Raw genomic sequence first — 21,330 nt, 5'->3', positions numbered from 1 at the left:
CAGCAAATTCTCCTGGTACCCTGGCCAATATCCCTCCCTTAACCAGCACCACCCCAAAACTGACTGTTTGGTCCTTCATCTCATTGTGGTTTGTGAGATCTTGCTATGCACAAAATGGTTGCTGGAGCTGTCTATATAACAAGTCACTGCACTTCAGAATAATTCACTATATGTGGAGTGCTTTGAGACATTCCTGAGATATGATAAGGTGCTATATGAGAAAGAAAGAACTTGCATTTAAATAGCACCTTTCACATCCTCAGGACACCCCAAAGCACTTTACAGCCAATTAATTACCGTTGAGGTATTGTTACTGTTTAATGTAGGCAAATGTGCCACAGAAAAGTCCCACAAACAGCAATGAGATAGATGATGTGTTTTAGTGGTGCTTATTGAGGGATAAATGTGAGCTGGAACACTAAAAGAACTCCTCTGCTCTTCTTCAAATAGTTCCTGAGCAGACGGGGCCTCAATTTAATATCTTCGCCTCGATTATCTACTCAAATCTCTGGACTGAGGCTTGAACCCACAACTTTCTAACTTAGAGGTGAGACTACTGCCAATGAGCCAAGCCCTTCTTCCCATGCATGGCTTCTCTTCCTCTCCCACAACTTCCACCAGCATGGATTCTCTGAAGAATTTCCCAATTTGTGTTGTGAGCTCAAATGCACTAGTTGATGAGTTAGGATGTTCTTAGCTCATTTTACTTTGGACCCTTGATCGTCATTGGGGAGAAAATATGAACAGGAGAAAGTATGGAACAAAAGCAATATCCACTGAGCCTTCTTCTCCCAAGAGACCTTGTACAACGGTCATGAACTGACCCCAATTTATTTAATCTCCCAAGTGAGGTGAGTAAAGACTTGTAAAATGTCTCAGAAGAGAAAATTCTGAGGAGTTTCTCTCTGACACCTGAATTAGGACCGGGTGACAAACTGATGGCCTTTCTAGTTCTACAGAACTATGTTTTCTGCAATTAAAACTCTGGTGCTGTTTAGCATCTATAGCTTATAAGGTATTAGGTTAAATTAATTAAGTCCAATTTGTATTATGTTTGCCTTGAGTGTCATACTTGAAGCCTCTCAGATGATGAATACATGGTATAATTTTGTTCGTGCCCGGTTTCGGGCACATGGGCAGCGATATGGCCACAATGCACGCCCAAATGAGGAGGCCAGAGACCAGTCCGAAATTAGGCCTCGGGTCTCGTTAATAATAATTAATTCCTGTCACACCTCCTCCACCTCACGTTCCTGAAGGTAAGTCCTGGGGTGGGAGGTTAGGGGTCGGAGGGAATCAGGATGCTGTGGAGTTGGGGGAGCACTCCTGCTCCTCCTAGCTCCTCAGCAACGATATTCTTAAAATATTGTAAGCAATGCTTAAGGCTCGCGAATGGAGCAGGCCTGGCTCCTGCTCCACTCTAGCATATCGAATTTAACATATGTAAAGGGCCTAACCCCTGTTTTAGGTGGCCCCCAGGGACATCATTCAGGTATCCGTTTGGCGCAGGGCGTTGGCCCCCGAAATTGGCCCTTGTTGCAACGAAGTGCAATTTCTACCCCTTTGGTTTGAATGGCTGGACCAATTGACAAAACTAAAGTAGGCTTTGGGCAACCTCCAAACATAAACCTGAACGTGAATTTCGAATGCTCACCGAAGCTGTGTGATAGATTATGAACTGCAAGCTGCATGACAAAGAACCATTGTATTGTCGACTCATACTGTCATTGACAATTTTGCTGCTGTTTAATAAATCTTCATGAGGAATACAACATCCATCCATCCATCTTTACTTTTCTCTGCCTGTGGAGGCACAGGCTTACTTACAACATGCACCCCAGCATCAGTCACTGCTCAACCAGAAAACCGCAGTTTGACTCCGACACATAATGCGACCTCTTGTGTTTTCCCTCTGAAACGTTCTCAATCCATCCTAAGACTTGCCTTCGGAAACTTTAATATACCATCCCAACCTGTCATCGCATTTCCCCCTTTTGCCCCAATGCCGTAAGTAGAATTGAGAAAGACAGTTCATTACTGAAGTTACCCTCTGCTCCAGGTGAGAGTGGTCTGAAATGAAACGGAAATTTAGACTACAAATCTGTTAAGTGAACAGAGATGAATGCTGGTGTGTGGGAGGGGGATTCTTAGAATTGTTGCAGCTGATTAGGTGCTGATCATAATCTTAGCGGTTCTTCAAGATTGTTGGAAAAATTTTTATGATCATTTTGAAAATAAGGACATCTGCAAAAAAAGGATAGCTGATGCCAGTCCCTCAGGTGTCCCAATTTACAGGTTTCATTGTACATTGCTTTTTCACAATGCATCTTTGCACAGGAACTCAACTATACCACTGACTGAATCAATGTCTGGAGTTACTGTCTAATTTTCTGAGCTGGAGCATTTCAAACAGCATGACCATGGACTTTCCTGAATAGCAAATGGTCCCACCCCTCTCTCCTCCTTTAAGACAGTCCTTAACTGATCTCTTTGACCAAGCATTTGTCACCTGTCCTTTTGTCTCTTTCTTTGGCTTGGTGTCAATTTTTGTTTGATAACGCGACTGTGAAGCACCTTCGGCTGTTTTACTACGTTAAAAGGTACTATATAAGTGCAAGTTGTTGTTGTTGTAAGTATTTTGGTGAAAGAGCTACACTGGAGTCGGAGAAATTATGTAAGAAGCCCTTGTGGCTGAGAAAACTTCAAACTATTGAAGGAAAAAATATTAATTCAATTAAACAATAAAAATTGATGGTTCGACTTTCTTATAAAGACACATGGTGCTGGTGCACTGTTAGCATTTTGTCAGGGCAGCTGATCTTGTGTGCATTTAAGTAATGTACTCTTTAGCCCTTGCACCAATGAAATATACAACAACAGTTGATGTCACAACTGAAAGAACATCACCAAATCTGTCATTCAGTTGCTCACTGTTGTGGTTATTCCAGGGGACTTATTTTTAAGTATGAAAAATATTCTGGAATTCGACTAGTAAGCCGTAAATCCCTACATTAAATTACCAGTGATACCCATGCTGTGAAGTGCAGAGGTCTGATTGAAATCAGGCTGCATATACATGGATCCTATTACAAATCAGGTTATTATTAAACTGCTGTCCAACTTTGTAATCTGTGTTGCCTGTTCTTCTGATGGAAATGACTGACACATGGTGAATTCTAGGAGTTTGCAAACCAGTTGTTTTTTTTTGATATCTATAGATGATTTAATTCAATGCAGTCCACCCAAAAAAAAATCCACATTTGAGGATTAGTTTCCTATAATGCTTCTGGATAGATGCAGGCTTCAATTTTTGACCATTGAGATAAATTGGGTAATTTGCAAGTAAAATCTGCTAATAAAAGGAGCAAAAGCAAGTCTTCATATTTTACTAAGCATAATTGCCTCAGTGGGTCTTTTCCAGCTGTATAAACTGCAAGCTTGGACAGACTTAATTGTCATAGAGCTCTTTTCATGTATACCTTCAATATTAATCTTCTTAACAGTTGGCTTCCTTCCACCCGCCCCCTACCTCAGTTAAGAAAGGGCCATGGAATCTATAAACTGGCTATATTGCCTGTGTCCATTGCTTAAATGCACTAAAGTGATAGCAGCGTAGATTTTCCAAGCAGCTGGTCCAGTTGCACATGTGCAGATCAGGTGCAAATGTAGAATGGGTGCAAGGAGGTTGGAAAATTGGGTGAGCACGGTCTCTCATGTCTGTAACAGGTGAAAAGTCCATAGGAACTAATTTCCACCTTTGGCACTCATTCGTGTGAAGATCTAAGCGTACTCCTCTTAAACTTCCTCTCTTGTTCCTCCTAAACTGCAAATAAGTTGTTCTACATGTTCTTCCACCTCCCTACATCTTTACTCTGTTAAAATCAGGATTCAATACACTGGGGTAGACTTTTTTGTCTGGATCACCTGAGTGAAAATTCGATCACAGGGTGAAAATTCGAGCGAGGAGGATTGCTGATAACATCCCACCTGATTATAAAGTATTGTTCAGTCGAGAATTTGCAAACCATTTATTTTTATTCATATATGAGGAGTTATCTAAGTCTAACATCCACTGTAAATTGCCTGTGGTGTTGCCCACAGTCAGCTGATGAATATGTTGTTTATGTAAAAAATAGCAACGGAGTTAGAAGAAAGACTTCAAAAACTCAATCCAAAGATACAATGTGACAGGTGACATTGAAAAATTGAATTAAAATGTTGACATAAAAACATGAGCAAAAGTCATGACAACAGGAAGTAAGGTTTATGGACAGGAAGTATGTGCCCTATTCGAGATTTTTAATACAGATTATTGTTATTCAATCACTTGTTCAGTTCCTGCTCAATGAATTTGGTTGACATTTGATGCCTAAAATGCCACAGCCCAGTGCTGTCCCATTCAATTGCTTCTCAAAAACACAGGAGAATCCTGTAGCTAAAGCAAATCTCAAGAAGGGTTTTCTGGTCATTATCCCTGGTGATAAGAGTTTTTTGATGAGGTAACAGAGAAGGTAGATGAGGGTAATGCGGTTCATGTGGTGTATATGGACTTTCAAAAGGCATTTGATAAAGTGTCGCCTAATAGGCTTGTCATCAAGATTGAAGCCCATGGAATAAAGAGGGCAGTGGCAGCATGGATACAAAATTGGCTAAGTAACAGGAAGCAGAGAGTAGAGGTGAACAGGTTGTTTTTCGGATTGGAGGGAGGTGTACAGTGGTGTTCCCCAGGGGTCAGTGCTGGGACCACTGCTTTTCTTAATATATATTAATGACTTGGACTTGGGTGTGCAGGGCACAATTTCTAAATTTGCAGATGACACAAAACTTGGAAGTGTAGTGAACAGTGAGGAGGATAGTGAAAGACTTCATGTGGATATAGACAGGCTGGTGAAATGGGCGGACACGTGGCAGATGAAATTTAATGCAGAAAAATGCAAAGTGATACATTTCGGTAGGAAGAACAAAGGGAGGCAATATAAACTAAAGGGCACAATTCTAAAAGGGGTACAAGAACAGAGAGATCCGGGGGTTTATGTGGACAAGTCGTTGAAAGTGGCTGGGCTGGTTGAGAAAGCGGTTAAAAAAGCATATGGGATCCTGGGCTTTATAAATGGAGGCACAGGGGGTGATTTTAAACCCCAAGAACGGGTGGGTTGGGGGCGGGTGGGAGTTGAGAATAATTGTTTTTTGGGTCGCGACCGCAACCTGGCTCCATTTCCGGGTTTAACGTAGGCACGGAAAAGTACAGGCTTTGCATTGGGAATGCAAAGTCCCGAAAATTTTGCGGTTTTGATCCAAAAAAACAACTATTTTCAACTCCCACCCGCCTCCAACCCACCCGTTCTTGGGGTATAAAATCACCCCCATAGAGTACAAAAGCGAGGAAGTCATGATGAATCTTTATAAAACATTGGTTCAACCACAACTGGGGTATTGTGTCCAGTTCTGGGCACTGCACTTTAGGAACGATGTGAAGGCCTAAGAGAGGGTGCAGAAAAGATTTATGAGAATGATTCCAAGGATGAGGGACTTTAGTTATGTGGATAGGCTGGAGAAGCTGGGGTTGTTCTCCTTGGAACAGAGAAGGTTGAGAGGAGATTTGATAGAGGCATTTAAAACCATGAAGGGTCCAGACAGAATAGATGGAGAGAAACTGTTCCCATTGGTGGAAGGGTCAAGAACCAAAGGTCGTAGATTTAAGGAGATTGGAAAAAGAACCAAAGGTGACATGAGGAAAAGCTTTTTTACACAGTGAGTGGTTATAATCTGAAATGCACTGCCAGGGAGGGTGGTGGAGGCAGATTCAATCGTGGCTTTCAAACGGGAACGAGATAAGTACTTGAAAGGAAAAAATTTGCAGGGCTACGGGGATAGGGCGGGGGAGTGGGACCAGCTGGATTTCTCTTGCACAGCGCCAGCATGGACTCGATGGGCTGAAACCTTTCTATGATTCTAAGTGTGAACATTCTCAAGTGTGCAAAGAGCGAGGGCTCACTTGTCAGAGCTACAGAAGCTGAAAATATATCTAGAATAAAAAGATCCAAAAATATAACAGTCATCACATAATCATTGTTTCGTGATTTGCCTCATCTGTTCTGCTTTTTTCAGCCTTGATGGTGTCCTGGATTATGGGCGTTTGCCCTTCCTGTGGGTTTGGCAATAAAAACATGCTGAGTGTGGGAACCAAATGACAGATCAATTTCCGTCTACAAGCTTCTGTGAATCGATTTATTGGATAGTTTGAAATGGTTAAAAGCTTAGTAACCTACAGCAGCGGATTTACAATATGATTTAAAATCAATAGAGTTTTATTGACAAAGATCTTGGGTTTATATTGCCTGTATTTGAAATGTAAATCTGATCGAGGGTTTGATATTCACTCTGTTATCTGACACCAAGGAGGTTTAGCAATCGCTCCATTGATTTTTATGGCTGAATTTCCTACAAGAAGTATCTTTCTTCCCCCTCTTTTGGAGTAAATGCTCTGTTATGTTCCATATCCAATCTACTAACTTCATTGGCGAAACTCAGTGCAATAACTCTAGCCAATCAATCCAGATGAATAAAGAGTTCATCTGTTATTCAGTGTACCGTTCAGTGCCAATCTGATCTGACCCATGCCTCACACCTGAAATGATTCTTTCTTATAAATGATACATTTGTACCACTTTTCTTATGTTTGCACTGCATGTTGTCAGTCATTAATCATTTTCCCAGCACTTGTGCAGCCTGATGTTATTAATTAGCATATTACATTGACTGATGCTATTAACCAGATGCTGTGGGCAAATATTTGGATATCTCAGCGTCATTACTGAGGTGGAGGGTGTTGCTGTAGCCACAACAAGGGAACTGTGATAACCAAATATTACAGAAGCAGCTATTACAATTTTTAGAAGTTTGGAGAACTTCATTTTTTCCTTTTCCTCTCCTGCACTCTTGAACGTATCCTCACTTTTGCTGGGGTCCAGTTCCACAGGCACCAGTAGTTCTCCGATACCTTGAGTAAGCAGCCATTTGTCATGTAAAATACCAGAGGCAGGAATGACCAAGCTATATCGTGGTCCTGTCAGACTGCATCTTGTGTCCTAATTCTGCTCACCAAGACACAAGGGAGACATTCAGGCGTTGGAGGCAGTGCAAGGAAGAGCCAAGTGATTGATCCCCAGTCTTAAGAGATCTTAGTTCTGAGAACATAGTGCCATGGAATTGTTAACGTTCATCTGTCAATACACCACCCATGCACACTGGTCAAGATGCAATTATCAGCCTGTGCATGCATGGAATGTTGAGCCCCACACTGCAGTCAGTTTACAGGAAGACCGGCTACTCATTGCAAAATTAAAGGTTGGGGAGTGACTCAGCTACAATGTAGGAGTCTCAGTCTGTATTCCAGTATCTGGTGTCTGTGTGTATGTACATGCATCAAGGGGTGCAGGTAATGCATCTGCATTTGTATACATTTTGTGTTTGTGTATGTATCTGCGCTTGTCCTTATGACAGTTGTTTTCACTTGCACCTGTTAGTGAATAAAGGGGAGCTGAGTGGTGCAGAGGGTCAGGACTCTGTCCTTTCACCTCTGGCACTTGGGTTTGAATCAAGCCCAATCTGATGAGATTTCTTCTCTCTGCCAGCTATTAGTCTCTGTAAAAAAAGGTTTGGGTAGCCTTTAGCAGTTATGGGCCCATAGCACAAAACTACCGACAGTTGGCATTGTGAATTTCACTGAACAAGGCCACAGTAATTGCTGGTTTGGGGAATGGGAAAATGACAATGTTGGCAAGAGCAGAAGGAGTTTCACTATGCAAATGGCTGGGCTTTCACTGATCCAGGTTTGCATGGTGCTACTCATGGGTGCCTGAAATGAGAAAGTTCCATTCCACAGCACTGATATCCCTCACCTGATAACCAAGCTCACCAAAAATGGCCAAAAGAGAAGAAAAGCGAAAAAGAAAACTGTTGCTCTTTGCGAGATGTGCATCATCCAGGATTAGGCCCTGTTTTTGGACCAGACCTGAGAGAACCTCTTGTGTATGAGCATAGGAACATGAGTAGGCCGTTTAGTCATTTGAGCCTGTTCCGCCATTCAATTAGATCATATCAATTAGATCTGTATCTTAACTCCATCCACCCACCTTTGATCCATATCTCTTGACACCCTTACCAAATAAAAATTTGTCAATCTCATTCTTGTAAGCTCTAATTGTCCCAGCATCCACCGCTTTTTGGGGAAGAGATTTCCAGATTTCCACGACCCTTTGTGTGGAAAAAGTGTGCCCGATTTCAGCTCTCAATGGCCAAGCTCGAATTTGAACATTGTGCCCCCTTGTTCTGGATTCCCCCACCAGAGGAAATCGTATCGCTGTATCCACCCTAATGAATCCTTTTATAATTTTGAACACCTCAATTAGACCACCTGTCAACTTTCTAAACTAAAGGAAATGCAACCCAAGTTCATGCAACGTGTCCTTATAATTTAACCCTTTGATCCCTGTATAAGTATATTGGAAATAGGGAAAAATTGACATCTTTTTCTTAATGCCACTAACCATCATGCTCTGCAGGCTATGCTGCATATTTTGCTGAGTGTGTGGCTTATTTTGCTGAAGTGGAAACTGTTAACCTTTGATTAGTGACTAACCTTTGTTTCCCTCATTGTGAAACAAGGCATAAGAACATAAGAAATAGGAGCAGGAGTAGGCCAATCGGCCCCTCGAGCCTGCTCCGCCATTCAATAAGATTATGGCTGATCTGGTCCTAATCTCAAATCTAAAATCATGTCCAATTTCCTGCCCACTCCCCGTAACCCCTATGTAGTAAAAGAGGAACAATGACCCAAAAAGCAGAACAATGATACAAAGATAACAATAAGAACAAGACAATGATGAGATAGCTGGATGAGTGCGGTCAAACAAACAGGCCAACTTGAAAAACAACCTTGCAAAGGGACTTGTGGTTGGATGAGTAATGTTAATCCAAACTAATCATCTTGAATTCTTTGAAAAACAACGTTGTAAATCTATAAGGGTCTTATGAATATTGTTCCATATATGGTGTGAGGTTCCTGCCAGGAGAGACATAAAAATGTCCTTTGAGCTCAGGGCCGAGGAATCAGCAAAGCCCACCCAGCTATCAGAAGTACACCTAGGTGTCTGAAAAGGACACCGCTGTCAGAAGAACACCTGACTATCAGAGGACTACCTCACTATTAGAAAACTTGAAACAACCACATCACCAACTTAATTACAAACTCTGCCCAGAGATCAAATGGGGTAATATTGTTTTGATCTTTGTTGTCTAATATTTGATACCTTTACATGTTTGATTTGACTATTAATAAATGAGACTTTTTTTTATTCGTTCATGGGATGTGGGCGTCGCTGGCGAGGCCAGCATTTATTGCCCATCCCTAATTGCCCTTGAGAAGGTGGTGGTGAGCCGCCTTCTTGAACCGCTGCAGTCCGTGTGATGAAGGTTCTCCCACAGTGCTGTTAGGAAGGGAGTTCCAGGATTTTGACCCAGCGACGATGAAGGAACGGCAATATATTTCCAAGTCGGGATAGTGTGTGACTTGGAGGGGAACGTGCAGGTGGTGTTGTTCCCATGTGCCTGCTGCTCTTGCCCTTGGGAGGTGCTGTCGAAGAAGCCTTGGCAAGTTGCTGCAGTGCATCCTGTAGATGGTACACACTGCAGCCACAGTGTGCCGGTGGTGAATGTTTAGGCTGGTGGATGGGGTGCCAATCAAGCGGGCTGCTTTGTCCTGGATGGTGTCGAGCTTCTTGAGTGTTGTTGGAGCTGCACTCATCCAGGCAAGTGGAGAGTATTCCATCACACTCCTGACTTGTGCCTTGTAGATGGTGGAAAGGCTTTGGGGAGTCAGGAGGTGAGTCACTCGCCACAGAATACCCAGCCTCTGACCTGCTGTTGTAGCCACAGTATTTATATGGCTGGTCCAGTTAAGTTTCTGGTCAATGGTGACCCCCAGGATGTTGATGGTGGGGATTCGGCGATGGTAATGCCGTTGAATGTCAAGGGGAGGTGGTTAGACTCTCTCTTGTTGGAGATGTTCATTGCCCGGCACTTGTCTGGCGCGAATGTTACTTGCCACTTATGAGCCCAAGCCTGGATGTTGTCCAGGTCTTGCTGCATGCGGGCTCCGACTGCTTCATTATTTGAGGGGTTGCGAATGGAACTGAACAGTGTGCAATCATCAGCGAACATCCCCATTTCTGACCGTATGATGGAGGAAAGGCCATTGATGAAGCAGCTGAAGATGGTTGGGCCGAGGACACTGCCATGAGGAACTCCTGCCGCAATGTCCTGGGGCTGAGATGATTGGCTTCCAACAACCGCTACCATCTTCCTTTGTACTAGGTATGACTCCAGCCACTGGAGAGTTTTCCCCCTGATTCCCGTTGACTTCAATTTTACTGGGGCTCCTTGGTGCCACACTCGGTCAAATGCTGCCTTGATGTCAAAGGCAGTCACTCTCACCTCACTATTTGGTGTCACGTCTAAATCTGTTACACCGGGTATGAATATTATAAATAGATCCAGCTCCATATGGGGTCCCAGAGTGTAGGGTTAGCTTGTAAGGATGCACAAAGATCTGTTGGCCAGAGGCTGCAGAAGACTGCTGAGCTGAATTCGAAGTGCTAACAAAGACACTGACCTTTTGAACTGAGGTGACCTGGAGTTCAGTCATTGGTCTGAACTGGCCAGAACCGGTTTGAATTTGTTCCGCTTCTTAGAGAGACAAAGGGACGGTGATGCTACCTGACCCCTTGGAACAGAGCCAATCAGGGGGTGACATCGGTCACTCCAGCAACTTTGAGCCAACCGGAGAAGACAGCATCGTTCGAAAAGACAGACTTGGGGAATAAAAACTGAGGAATTGCTGGTTTGGTGAGTGTGTGTCTTTGTTTGTTTGTGAGCAAGAGAGAGAGTGTGTGTGTGTGTTTTTGTTCGTGTGTCTTTGTTTGTGAAGGAGACTCCGGGAGACTCTGGAGACTAACCCTCGTGGAAGTGAATACCTTACGTCAGGGACGTAAAGACTGCGTCGGGGACGTGGAGACGACGTCGGGAGTAAGAGGGAGAATTGCCTGGCCAGCAGCGTCTCTCCTTTCCGGGTAATATAATATCCTTTCTATTCTGGGACCACTCTGGGAGTGTTGTCAGGAAAACCTAGTGGGTGTGCGTTTAAAGCCTAATACTCGGGGAGTATTACTTGGAGAAACTTAGTGGGTGTGCGTTTAAATCCTAGTTTGAGTATAAACCTGTATAACCTGCTGTAAACTACATGCCTATATCTAACCAGACGTATAAGCGGTATGTACATGATCTAATAACGTTAATAAAGCGAATTGAGAATTAAGAGAGAATTGACTCTTCCTCTGTGTACTAAGCCAAAACCGTTAACCGGTGACTTCCGGTCAACAGATCCAACTTTGATGACCAAACTGTTTTTCTTATCTACCCTTCACCAAGTAATGGACAGTAATAAAACAGTTACTGATTCTGGCAACAGAGACTAACCAAAAGGATATTGGTACACAGGGTCTGGTAATGGGTTCCACCCTGCTTCTTGATAAAATGGGCCATAGTAACAAACATACTGGCTGATCCCTGAAATGATGAAAATGGGGTAGACTGCTCTTAATTTCAGCCTGTCACTATTCTGCAGATAGACACCCCAACCGCACAATGTTATCTTTTCTTTTCATTATTCATTCATGGAATGTGAGCGTCGCTAGCAAGGCCATCATTTATTGCCCATCTCTAGTTACCCTTGAGACGGTGATGAGCCGCCTTCTTGAACTGCTGCAGTCTGTATGGTGAAGGTACTCCCACAGTGTTGTTAGGTCAGAAGCTCCAGGATTTTGAACCAGCGACGACGAAGGAACGGCGATATATATCCAAGTCAGAATGGTGTGTGACTTGGAGGGGAACTTGGAGGTGATGGTGTTCTCATACACCTGCGGCCCTTGTCCTTCTGGGTAGTAGAAGTTGCAGGTTTGCATCTGTCACTACTTTGAAGTATGAAGGAAAGGGCTGCAGTTTTCAGAAATGTATGTGTCAATATCCATTGTAAATACATGGAAGAGACCTGGTCTATGTGCATTAAAGTTATGTTGGCGAGATAACATAGTTCAGCAATGTTACACAGTCATCCTTTCACACGTACTGACACACTTGCTCTTTCACAAATGTGCAAAGCGGTATAGAATCATAGAAAGGTTACAGCACAGAAGGAAGTCATTTGGCCATCGAGTCCGTGCTGGCTCAATGCAAGAGCCATCCAGCTTGTCCCACTCCCCCGCCCTATCCCCATAGCCCTGCAAATTTTTTCCTTTCAAGTACTTATCTAGTTCCCTTTTGAAGGCCATGATTGAATCTGCCTCCACCACCCCGCCTGGCAGTGCATTCCAGATCCTAACCACTCACTGTAGAACCATAGAAAAGATACAGCACCGGCTCGAAGAACAACCAGGTGCCCATTCTGATCCCAACTTCCAGCACCCAGTCCGTAGCCCTTTAGGTGCAGGTCCAGGTACTTTTTAAAAAAGAGTTGAGGTCTTTATCTCTACCACCAATTCGGGCAGCGAATTCCAGACACCCACCACCCTCTGGATAAAAAAGTTTTTCCTCATGTCCCCTCTAATCCTTCCGCCAATCAGCTTAAATCTCTGTCCTCTAGTTCTTGAACTCTCCGCTCCGGGAAACAGGTACTTCCTGTCTACTCTATCTCGGCCCCTCATAATTTTGTACAACTCAATCAAGTCTCCACTCAGCCTCCTCTGCTCCAAGGAAAACAACCCCAGCCTATCCAATCTCTCCTCGTAGCTGCAATTTTCAAGCCTTGGCAACATTCTTGTAAATCTTCTCTGCACTCTCTCCAGAGCAATTACGTCCTTCCTGTAATGTGGTGACCAGAACTGTGCACAATACTCCAGCTATGGCCTTACCAGCATTTTATACAGTTCCATCATTACATACCTGCTTTTGTATTCTATACCTCGGCTAATAATGGAGAGCATTCCGTATGCCTTCTTCTCAACCTTATCTACCTGTACTGCTACCATCAGGGACCTGTGCACATGCACTCCAAGGTCTCTCACTTCCTCTACCCTTCTCAATATATTCCCGTTTACTGCGTATTCCCTTTTACTGTTTGCCCTCTCTAAGTGTATTACCTCACACTTCTCCGGGTTGAACTCCATTTGCCACTTTTCCGCCCACTCCACCAACCCATTGATATCTTCTTGGAGTCTACAGCTATCCTCTTCACTATCAACTACACGGCTAATTTTTGTGTCGTCTGCAAATTTGCCAATCATGCCCCTTATGTTCAAGTCCAAATCATTAATATATACCACTGACAGCAAGGGACCCAACACTGAGCCCTGTGGCACACCAATGGAAACGGATTTCCATTCGCAAAGACATCCATCAACTTTTACCCTTTGTTTCCTGTTACTGAGCCAATTTTGGATCCAATTCACCAAATTTCCCTGTATCCCGTGGGCTTTTACCTTTCTGACCATTCTGCCATGTGGGACCTTGTCAAATGCCTTTCTAAAATCCATGTAAACAACATGCACTGCACTACCCTCATCAATCCTCCTTGTCACTTCCTCAAAGAATTCAATCAGATTTGTAAGGCATGACCTTCCCTGAACAAATCCATGCTGACTATCCCTGATTAAACCATGCCTTTCCAAGTGACAGTTTATCCTATCTCTCAGTATTGATTCTAATAGTTTGCCCACCACCGAGGTAATACTGACCGGCCTATAATTGTTCGGCCTTTCCCTCGTACCCTTTTTAAACAATGGTGCTACGTTTGCAGTCTTCCAGTCCTCCGGTACCTCCCCTGTATCTAGTGAGGATTGAAAAATGATCCTCAGAGCATCCGCTATTTCCTCCCTGGCTTCCTTCAATAGCCGAGGAAACAATCCATCCGGTCCCGGTGATTTATCAACTTTCAAGGATTCCAGTCCCTCTCGTACTTCCTCTCTCATTATGTTTACCTTATCCAATATTTCACACCTCTCCTCTTTAATAACTACTATGTCTGGATCATCCCTATCTTTTGTGAATACGGAGACAAAATATTTGTGTGAAAAAGATTTTCATGTCACCTTTGGTTCTTTTGCCAATCACCTTAAATCTATGTCCTCTGGTTCTTGACCCTTCCACCAATGGGAACAGTTTCTCTCTACCTATTCTGTCTAGACACGTCATGATTTTAAATACCACTATCAAATCTCCTCTCACCCTTCTCTGTTCCAAGGAGAACAACCCCAGCTTGTCCAGTCTATCCACATAAGTAAAGTCCCTCATCCCTGGAATCATTCTCGTAAATCTTTTCTGCACACTCTCTAAGGCCTTCACATCTTTCCTAAAGTGCGGACACAATACTCCAGTTGTGGTCGAACCAGTGTTTTATAAAGGCTCATTGTGACTGCCTTGCTTTTGTACTCTATGACTCAATTTATAAAGCCCAGGATCCTGTATGTTTTTTTAACCACTTTCTCAACCTGCCCTGCCACTTTCAACAATTTGTCCACATATACCTCCAGATCTCTCTGTTCCTGTACCCCTTTTAGTTTTGTGTCCTCTAGTTTATATTGCCTCTCCTCATTTTTCCTACCGAAATGTATCACTTTGCATTTTTCTGCATTAAATTTCATCTGCCATGTGTCTGTCCATTTCACCAGCCTGTCTATATCCCCTTGAAGTCTATCACTATCCTCCTCACTGTTCACTACATTTCCAAGTTTTGTGTCATCTGCAAATTTGAAAATTGTGCCCTGTACACCCAAGTACAAGTCATTAGTATATATCAAGAAAAGCAGTGGTCCTAGTACCAACCCCCAGGGAACATCATTGTACATCTCCCTCCAATCCGAAAAACAACCGTTCACCACTACTCTCTGCTTCCTGTTACTTAGCCAATTTTGTATCCACGCTGCTACTGCCCCCTTTATTCCCTGGGCTTCAATCTTGATGACAAGCCTATTATGCGGCACTTTATTAAATGCCTTTTGAAAATCCATATACACCACATCAATCGCATTGCCCTCACTGATCCTTTCTGTTACCTCATCAAAAAACTCAATCAAGTTATTTAAACACGATTTACCTTTAAAAAATCCATGCTAGCTTTCCCTAATCAATGCACACTAGTCCAAGTGACTGCTAATTCTGTCCCAGATTATCATTTCTAAAAGTTTCCCCACCACCGAGGTTAAACTGTAGTTGCTGGGTTTATCCTTACACACTTTTTTGAACAAGGGTGTAACATTTGCAATTCTCCCGTCCTCTGGCACCTCCCTTGCATCCAAGGATGTTTGGAAGATTATGGAGTACCACTGCAATTCCCACCCTTATATCCCATTCAGACCGGCCTTTCTAGTACCTCCTCTTTATCAATTATTAGCCCGTTCAGTATCTCAACTACATCTTCCTTTACTGAGACTCTGGCAGCACGTTCTTCCTTGGTAAAGACAGATGCAAAGTACTCATTTAGTACCTTGGCCATGCCTTCTGCCTCCATGAGTCGGTCTCCTTTTTGATCCCTGATCGGCCCCACCCCTCCTCTTACTACCCGTTTACTGTTTACATGCCGAAAGAAGATTTTTGGATTCCCTTTTTTATGTTTACCTCCAGTCTATTCTCAAACTCTCTCTTTGCCCCTCTTATTTCCTTTTTCACTTCCCCTCTGAACTTTCTATATTCAGCCTGGTTCTCACTTGTGTTATCAACCTGACATCTGTCATATGCCTCTTTTTTCTGCTCCATCTTACTCTCTATCTCCTTTGTCATCCAGGGAGCTCTGGATTGAATTACCCTACCTTTCTCCCACGTAGGAATGTACCTCGACTGCACATCTCCTCCATAAAGGCCGCCCACTGTTCAATGGATACACATAGCCAGGCATTGCAGGAAGCAGTCCTCCCATGCCTTAATTAATTATTAAAAGTACAAAACTTCCAAAAGAATGCCAAGATAAGTAAATATGAAAATTTAACAGAGTGCTAAAAATTGATTTTGTACAATTGAGAACTTGGGTTTCCATCTGCACTTGGGAAATTTCAAGATTGTTTGTTTAGCGATAATAAAATCTAAACATAAAATGCCCAGATTGAGTTTTCATTCCTCTGTATGAATTAGAAACCTTCATTACAGCTACAGTAATTAGGAAACCTAATTTTCATGTTAAATATCTGAAATGCTACTTGAAGACTCAGAAAGAAATAAACAAGCCTTCTGTTCCCTGGAAAGGAACTTAGGTTAATGAACTCTTGCATATTTTAGCAATTAATGTGGACTTCAAGCAAAAATAAATACTTAATAGCTGGAATTGAACTTAACCCTTTGACTCCTAGCAGGTCCTGGGAAACTGCTGTCTCCCAGGGCGAGCCAGTGTTTTCAGGTCATGCATTGTGCTGCTGAAACAAACAGTAATGTCAGGACCAACTAAATTATTGTTATATTAATCTTAAGCTACTAAAATAAGTCCTCTAGTTACCAATTTTAACTTTAAAAATTAAACACACATTTTGTCCCCTGATCTCATTCTCTATATGTCCAAACTGGCTACATTATTTTCCAGAAATCAAAAAGTAAATTATTTCTCAAAAAATCCCTTTTGCAGTTCTATCGCAGTTATTAATTCTTTAGTGTTGATGTCATCAGGCATTGACAACATTCAGCACACTGCCCATCAGCATCCCCACTGAGAGCCAGCATAAGCTGAACAAAAGCACTCTGTGCAATTCACAGCGCACACAATTAAAAATAATATGTTCCTGCAATGACTTCATGACTGTAGAATGTCACGTTGGATTTCAGATGACAGCTATGTTCTCACAGTTTATATTATCATCAGTACCCCTCAATTAGAATCCAGCCTGTAACTCACTCCCACATCTCTGTTATTCTAAATATAAGCCATTTGAACCCTTCAATTACAATTCATCCTGTAATTTACTCCCACATATCTGTTGCTCTAATCTCTAAATTAGAAGATTGTGGGTTCAAGGCCTGCTATACACTTGAACACTTTATCAAAACTGTCAATTTAGTGCAACACTGAAGGAATACTGCATTGTCAGAAGTTTTGTCTTTAGTTTTTGGTGTTAAATCGAGGCGCTGTCTGCCTGTTCAATGGATGCAAAAGATCCCATGGCACTATCCAAAGACGATGACCTGACCAACATTCCTTTTAAGCAACACCACCTAAAAATACATTATCTAGTCATTCATTCAAATTCCTTTTGTGGAACCTGGCAATGTCCAAATTGACTGCCACATTTGCCAACACAATAACAGTGACTGCACTTCAAAAAGTAATTAATTGGTTTTAAAGCATTTTGGGACATCCTGAGGACATGATAGGGCACAATATAAATGCAATTTCATTCTTTTTTATTCCATACTAAAAGATGGCCTATGGTGTTGCTCATGATTAGACAGAGATTCCACTGCTTGATAACATTAGGGTGTTTACACCATGTAGTGATAATATCAGGGCCGCTGATTTACAGTAACTAAACAAGTCAAATTCCATTTTTATTAAATGGTGTTCTGGGATTTTTTTTCTGGATATGTCCTTTGCCTAAGGGATGATCCTGGGCTGTGGCTGAACTGGGATAGGGAGTGCTAATGTTTAGCAGCACTGTGGTGGGGCTGCTGGGATGTTAAACATGGGGCGAGGGTTTTCTGCATCACTGGGAACCTTAGGTTTGGCACAACTGAAGGGTGGAATGTGGAATGTGGCTTACTGGTGTATTTCTGGTGTTTGTCAGTAGTGGGGAGAGGAGGAGGGCATGGTCGTGAGAGCTCGGGGGGCAGGTCTAGCAGCAATGGATTGTAACATGGCAAGAGATATTTGTCAACATTAATTTTGGTATCTTGTAATTGGTTCCTGTAAGTGTATCTCTGTCTGTCGGTCAGTCTCTGACTCTCAGGTTTCAGCAATTAGAATATATACATTTTCCAACTATCAACAAAATCCAGGGAATAATGAAGAGATAATTAGATACTGTTTGCTTTCAAAATTCAACTCAAAAAATACTCACAGTGGGATGAGAAAAGACACTTTGTGAATCTATGTACCTCAGCTTACTCTTTCTGAAATTAAAAGAGTATTTATAATGCAAACGCAAACTAAAGATACAACAGCAGTGTAATCAGTGCACTTTTTTTTGTTTTTCTCTCTCTCACACACACACAGACACACAGCCTCTGTTTAAAAAAAAAATCAATATAAATTTTACCTAAATAAATCTTTTCAAATTTGTCCTCCACCTATTGTTCAAATAATTCTGAAAAACAACCAAATAGATTTTGTTAGAGAGTGAGAAAGAGCAATCTATCTTTTGTCTATCTTAAATTTTACTGATGCACCCTGGGAAACTGTGCACATTACACTTGCTCAGACTGCGGCATCTGCCTTCAGCTAACAAAGTCATTGCTTTATGCAAAAATATCAAGTCCAAGCCCAGGCCTTTTGGAAAGGCTGGCCTTTAAATAAAAACTTCGATGAATATATTAAAAGACACAAAAATAAATCAATAGATAAATTTAATCATGGTACTGTGAAATACTAATTTTAAAATTTTGTTTGATGTCTCATTTTGGATATTAGAAATTTCAGTTACTTAGAAGACAAATTACAGCAATTTTTTTTCAAAAAGCACTTTTAATTATTTAATTGGTTCAACAAAAAAATGATGGTAATATCTATACATACATTTTTCCCATTATAAATGTTTACATAAATGTTGCATATATATGACATTAGAATTAGAACACAGAAACAGGCAGTTCAGTCCAAGCAATCTGTGTTAGTATTTATCCTCCACACAAGTAGTAGTCCTAATTCCATGCATCCACCATGTTCCCTATCTTTTATCCCCTTTTCCTTCAACCACCTATCTAACCACTTTTTAAATGTTGACATGGTCTCTACTTCAATCACTAATTTCTGTAGTGCATCCCACAGCCTCACAGCTATTTGTGTAATGAAAGTTTCTCCTGCTTTCTGTCCTAAATATCTAACATTTAATCTTGTATCTATGGCCTTTCTGTTTGAGACCCTTCAACCACTGGAAACAGTCTGTTTCTATCTAAAATGCCCCATCCCTTCATAATTTTAAGCACCTCTGTCAAATTACCCTGTGATCTCCTCTGTTCTAAAGAAAACAGCCCCAATTAATCAAGTCTTTTTTTGTATTTGTGTTTTTTCGCACAGGGAACATCCCAGTGAATCTGCACTGTTCCCTCTTGATTGCCTCAACAGTCTTCCTATAGTGTCAAGTCGAAAATTGCACACAATACTCCAACTGTGGTCTTACTAAGGTTTTAGAGATTCAGCGTTACACCTTGACTTTTATATTCGATGCCTCTTGCCATAATACCCAGTATTTTATTCACTTTATTCATTACTGTATCTACTTGAGGTGCTACTTGTAATAACTTGTGAACCTGAACCACTGTGTTCCTCTGCTCTTCCACATCACCCAGCTTTCCCTCATTCAAAGTCTAATTTTACTTTTTTTAACCAAAATGTACCACCTCAGACATAATTCCATTGTGAATGTTGACAAAAAATGTTCTAAGTAATGTTTGTGGACAGGAAACAGACACTGTATGCAAGGTTTTTAACAATATATAGATATAAACCATCTGAACAGAGTGAGCCTTTGGCTTAATAGTAACATTCCCGCCTGAATCATAAGGTGAAGGGTTCGAGCCCCGCTCCAGACAGTCCTGGTGAGTGGAGACTAGAATATGGTTTCTAAATACTGAGTTGACATCCAGCGAGGTACTTGTTTCCAGACAGAGTGACCACTGGCTCAGTATTGTATTCCTAACTCTGAGTCAGAAAGGTTCAGTTCGAGCCCCATTCCAGACAGCCTCGGTGAGCGGAGACCGGTGCGCCGGCTTTGAATACGGATTGACGTCCAGCAGGGGTACTTGTGTCCGATGGCCCCCCTCATCGTAAAGGTTTTTAGCTTGGTTGTAGCCCACCTAGGAGAAGGTACTCCGAAGATCAAAACGATGAGGAAACTACCTCAGCAACACTTCCCTCATAAAAGGCTCGAATCTTGTGTGTGAGACTTGAGTTCGAACCTGCCCAAGGACAGAACACATCAGGTGGACCATATGAACCTCCCCCCCTCCCCGCCCAATTAGAATCCAGCCTCTAACTCACTCCCACATATCTGTTGTTCTATATACAAACCATCTGACCCCTTCACTGACATTACAATTTGTAATTTGCTCCCACACATTTATTATTCTTTAATTTATTTTGTAAAACACTTGTGAGCGTGTTTTCCTCTTTGGGTAACTTTTTCCTGTCGAGCCAAGAACTATTTGATAACATGCATTCAAGTCGATTTATTCATGGGGCTATTTCCAACAGACACATTTTGCCCACTAAGTGTCCTTCTGTTAGATTGCCTTGACTCAGATAATGCTGTTGCACATTCATCACAAACTGCAGTCCGCTACCACTGGCAGTAAAGCTCGACTCCCTGTAATCACCACTATTCCTCAAAGTCCATGTAAGCATTTCACTAATGTACACAATACAGGATGGCGAGCTCATCAACTAAAAGAATTATCAGGACAGATCTTTTTTCTACCTAAAAAAAGTAATTTTGTTCCAATTTTCTCCCCTGAACTCCCCTCTCTACTCCTGAATACTCTGACTCCTGCTTGGAGATGATTCCACAGGGCCCTCTTCAAGTGCTCATTCTTCATATGTGAGCTTTGACTGTGAGTCCAGCATTTTCTGCTTTGGCGGAATCTTGGAGGAAGTTCTATCCACCTTGTCTGTGCTCCTGACTGATTTCCCACATGCTTTTGGTGGGCTCCCCGGCTTTAGCCAGAGAGTATGCCTGGAGGGGTTGCAGAGGTTGGCTGCAGAGACCTTTAGAGGCCTACTGCAATGTAGTGTGGTGAGCAGTCTCTGCGCTGCCATAAAAGGGAGCAAATGTTTAGTTTTTTTTTAAAGAATTTTTAGCCTTCAGGTCTTAACATTAAAAAAATTGAAAATATTTTGCTCCTTGCACCCAGCAGAGTTATGTTACTATAGCATTACAATACGCCTACTAAAATTGTATGTTCCCCTCTCACTTTCAGTTCCTGGAAGTGGCAGGGGTGAATCAGGAACAGGTGAAGAGACTCCCAAAGATGTTTCCGTCTCAGTCCACTCAAAATACATCAAGGGTCTGCTGTAACTTGAGCAGCAAATGTAGGCCTGACTATTCAACTGTGGAACCATAATCCTGTCCTCCCAGGCTTCTACTTTGC

At 42.2% G+C, this 21,330-nt stretch overlaps 1 long non-coding RNA gene across 1 annotated transcript in view; it reads right to left on the bottom strand.

Annotated features, from left to right (window-relative positions):
* LOC137335774 (uncharacterized) overlaps nucleotides 1-18,144 on the bottom strand; it is a 90,208-nt gene extending 72,064 nt beyond the window's left edge. Inside the window, exon 1 of the long non-coding RNA XR_010966492.1 lies at nucleotides 18,087-18,144. This is a non-coding gene — a long non-coding RNA (uncharacterized lncRNA). The remainder of the gene's footprint in view (nucleotides 1-18,086) is intronic.
* Nucleotides 18,145-21,330: the final 3,186 nt, after the last annotated feature.

This window comes from Heptranchias perlo, chromosome 20 (assembly GCF_035084215.1).
Source record: "Heptranchias perlo isolate sHepPer1 chromosome 20, sHepPer1.hap1, whole genome shotgun sequence".
In the NCBI taxonomy this organism is placed as follows: domain Eukaryota; kingdom Metazoa; phylum Chordata; class Chondrichthyes; order Hexanchiformes; family Hexanchidae; genus Heptranchias; species Heptranchias perlo.
Note: the sequence above shows the minus strand (reverse complement) of the source record. Positions and strands in the feature narration are given on the sequence as shown.